The sequence below is a fragment of the Corythoichthys intestinalis genome, chromosome 17, assembly GCF_030265065.1.
Source record: "Corythoichthys intestinalis isolate RoL2023-P3 chromosome 17, ASM3026506v1, whole genome shotgun sequence".
NCBI lineage: Eukaryota > Metazoa > Chordata > Actinopteri > Syngnathiformes > Syngnathidae > Corythoichthys > Corythoichthys intestinalis.
In genome coordinates this window covers 13,359,246-13,363,796 of record NC_080411.1, presented here as the reverse complement: position 1 = coordinate 13,363,796, position 4,551 = coordinate 13,359,246, and positions in this window count along the sequence as shown.

Genomic DNA, 4,551 nt, shown 5'->3' with positions numbered 1-4,551 from the left:
TGTACATAGATCCTCATTTATTTTTTTATTCCGTTTTAGGCTCAGCCCAGGTAATTTAAGTTTTCGTGTTCCTTATCCGATTACTCAAACTAATGGTTTATCGATTAATCGACTATTAAAATAATTGATAGCTGCAGCCCTAGTTAACTCTAAGGCTGCATTGACGGTACACGACGACGAATCCATTTGGACTGGGAACATTCATTCATTCGAAACCAGAGCATTCACAGCCATTCTGTCCGATTTTCAGTGCATTTACAGGTTATTTCCTGTTGAGTTTGAGTCACTGCCTATTCATTTCGGTGATTCCCAGGCGGGAAATTACAGGTCACTTCCTGTTTGAGTTACAGAACAGGAAGTGACTGGTAAAATACCCCAAAATCAACAGGAAGAAACTGAAAATCAACAGGTAAATGACCTTAAATAGCCCAAAATTACCTCATTGCCTGGTATTGGCTGCCACTGACGGCCATAGACGTTCAATCCGTTTGAAGAGGGAGGGATGGCAGCAAATGAACGAATGTTCATTCGCTGCCACCCTCCCAGTTCAAACGGATTGGATGTCTACAAGTGATAAACTCATTCCAATTCACAGCAGAAGCTTGTTTTCTGCTTACTAGTTGTTTGTAGAATATCCTAGAATGATTTCCTGACCAATGTATCGATAATCGTTGTATCGCCATATCGTCAAATAATTGTTATCGTGAGCTTTGTATCGCAAATCGTATCGTATCGTGAGGTACCAAGAGGTTCCAACTCTTAGAAAGGATTCCCACGTAGAGAGGTTTACACCTCACCCCCGCGCCTGACTCCAACCGGCGATCCGCGAGGACGCCAGGGTAGAAAAGAGAATTGAATGCGGAATTGGGAGAACACTGAGAGGCCACCAAGGGGTGTAGCGGGACCAGAGCTCCAATCACTCACCCCCGAGCATTTGACAGCCTAGATTAAGAGGAAGCCCCGGCCCAGGAGCCCAGCCTAAAGGGTTGGACCCACCTACCGCTCTATTACTGTGACTACCAGTTCCCCCGACAGGAAGCCACAGCCCAGCACCGTGATGTGGTTGTATGGGGAGGGTAGTGCAGTGCATGCAGGTCTCACATACTGTATCTGTCAACAGTGCATTATTTTCACAGGAGAACAACAAAAAGCTGGCAACTAGACTACTGTGCCATCAAAACAACTCACCACGTAGCCATTAATGTTTAAACACACGGCTACCGAAGAACAAATTTCATCCAAAGTCAATTGTGGAGATTGAGGGGATTCAATTGGGGCAGTGCCCCCAATCCCCCAGTGGCCGACAAATGTCATTGCAACGTAATTCACTTTCCTATATACCGGTAGTCCCCGGGTTACGACGTACCAGACTAACATGATTTTGACTTTACATAGCCGGAGTCTCCTCCGTCATATTGTCTCCAGTTGTTTGGTTGTTGTTGTTTTTTAGAGTGCGTACGACACGAGAAAAAAAGTCTTAAATAGGATTATTATGTGAATTAGAATCATATTTTGAGACGATTCGACTATATGCAACAATTTAGCAAAGCGCAGATGACGAGAAATTAGTGTTTTAATCTGCCGGTTAGCCACGCCTACCATTATAGGGCTCTAGCGCCCCCAAAAGGTGGATGACGTCAGAGGAGTCACGATTTCATCTGATTTAGTATGCAGCCCATTGAGTGGGAATTATTCACAACGACGAAAACACAACGAAGAGAGCCGCAAAATGTCATTGTTTCAGTCTCTCTACTCCAGGGGTGTCCAAACGTTTTGCAATGGGGGCCAGATTTGGTGTGGTTGAAATGTGGGGGACCGACTTTGGCTGACGTCCTTTACTTAGAACAATATATTTAAGCAAATTTTAGCAACCATTCAGTGTTTCACATTTGCTTTATTATTATTTTTTAATTATTAAATTTCAACAAACTCGCGACTAGCCTTTGTGGTGTTTTGTTTCGATTCTCGGGCTCTTGTGAAATACTGCTGCTGTGAAATTAAACTAGCTTCAAGTTGCTTTAATTTCACGCTACGTGTCTTCCCTGTAATCTTGTCATACATGTCAGCCTGTCTTGTTTGGTAATATCGCCTCACATTGAACTCTTTAAAAATAGCGACAGTCTCTTTGGAAATGATGCAGACATAGTTGTTTCGTATTTTGGTGAAGAAATAGTCAAATTTCCAACTATCCTTGAAGCGTCAGTTGTCGCAGTTAACTTTCTTTTTTGTGTTGATTGTCGCCATTTTAGAAAATTTGGAGTAAAGGGGTAATGTTGCTTAGAGTGCTGCTGCCTTTTAGTGGATAAATGAGGAGCAGCATTTGTGTGTAAGCTACTTCATATGCTAGTAGCAGTACTGCTGACCAATTTATTAAAGTCTGTGTGCGGGCCAGACGTTATTGATTTTATGACAGAGGCTGGGGGCCGGATGAAATTTGACCAGGGGCCGCATTTGGCCCCCGGGCCGGACTTTGGCCATGTCTGCTCTACTCCAATATTTTTACAGGATATTCTTTTTATCCAAGTATTTTCCCCAACAACTAAATAAATGGCTTGAAAAGGACCAGTCAGCCCGTTGAGGGGGAATTATTCAGAACGAGGAAAACGTGACGAAGAGAGCAGCAAAATGTCATTGTTTTAGTGTCTCTACTCCAATATTTTTACAGGATATTATTTTTTATGCAAGTATTTTTCCCCAATAGCTAAATAAATGGCGTGGTCATGACAGATAACAGTCTTGTGCTAAATGGAATATGAAATAATAAAAATGCATTTATTCAAGACGACATGGCAAAATTACTCCATAATGGTCAAAACTGTCGACTTCACCTTTACTGTCGCACATCCCGAACGATATTTTGTGCCACCTTAATCAGGTTTATGTCATTTCCCTTCCCCGGCTTCGGAGAATGTAAACAAACCAAGAGGCAGCTAGCCGACACGCTAACCCGAACCGAGTGATGTTTCAAAGTCTTCAAAGCGGAAAATCACACATAACTAGCCCGGATTATTTCACAAGACGACTGGGTTGTCGATTGTCTTCGCCGATCGGCAAACCGCCTGGCGGAGAGCAATTTACAGCTCCTTCCCCTGCTAATATGGACAGGAAGGCTCGCCGAGGAAGCAGCTGGACAATGACCGCTGAACATTTACATGCCAATCCATGATCAAACGTAAGTAGTCCTTTATTTAAAGAAAGTTTGTAGTGTTTACTTTGTAATCGCTGTATTCGCGGCTATTTTTAACTCAAAGTTGCAATTTCTGATCAGTCGGAAAATTTGACAGAACACCGGGCACATGAGCACAATAGTGCTCTCCTGGCGGGTGGATGTGCGACAAGCCGCCGTTGTTGTGTCAAAAAATAGCCGCCCCGCATGCATGTCAGCCACAAAAGGCAAGCCACCTACATATTAAAATGATCCCAGTATTTGACATAATACAAAACACGATGTTTACTCACTTCCTCATAAGTCCCATGGTCCCACAGTAGTAGGGCTTGTTTTGGCCAATATCCACCGGTGAATGGGGACCTTTTGAAATCCCCAAAAGGCGCACACGCCTCTCCCTCATAGAGCAAGATTTTTCTGCAGCCGTTTGGCTGGCGTGATGCAAAAAATAAACATATTAACCCGCAAAATCAGCTGAATCAGTCCTTCTTATACAACAGTACGGCTGTATAGTGAAGAGGACTCCTTCCTCCGTACACGTCACAGCGCCCTCTTTCTCATATCGAGACTGTTGCCGGAAGTCACTCATTTTCATGGCGCGGGATTTAAAACACTAAATAAATATAGCGATCGCTTCCACACACATCCAAGCGGTCCATTTCATTCAGGAGCATAAAATACCGTGTGTATTATGAAATAAACATGCTTTTTAGTGTCACAGGCACTTTAAGTCGGGTAAACAGTACTTTATTGTACCTGACAGTATCTGATTTTTTACTTAATTTTTTTATTAGGACTTCTGCTCTATGGCGAAATGTGTATTTGATTATAATGTTGACTTTTGCTTTGTGATGCATGCTTTTATTTTGGCAAAGGAAGTGTAGAAAAACGTACTGTATCCGCGCACACGAACAACAGCGCTGAAGAGCGCATTTGCTCCAACGAAGACATCACGCAGCCAAGTGAGAGAGAGAGGGGAAAGATTACAGTTTAGCTTGCTATCTAGCTAGTACTTAGCTGCAACATCTTGGCGAGGAGAGTATAATCAGTGGCGGTCATGGCAATTTTGGAGCCTAAGGCGAACATATCCAGGGGCCCTCTTCATGGGTCAGGGGTTAAAAAGGTGAGAAAGGTGTGGAGGAAATATGTTCCGGTACACTAGGGCCGTCCTAAACGACAAATTTTCTCCTGATTAGTCAGCCAACTAGTTTTACGATTAGTTGACTAATCTAATAATTTTCTTTTTTTTACTAATTTAGCAATGACATTTTTGTTGACGCTTATTAATAGGGTTGTTCCGAACATGTTTTTTTGCTCCCGATCCGATCCCGATTGTTTTAGTTTGAGTATCTGACGATCCCGACATTTCCCGATCCGATTGCTTT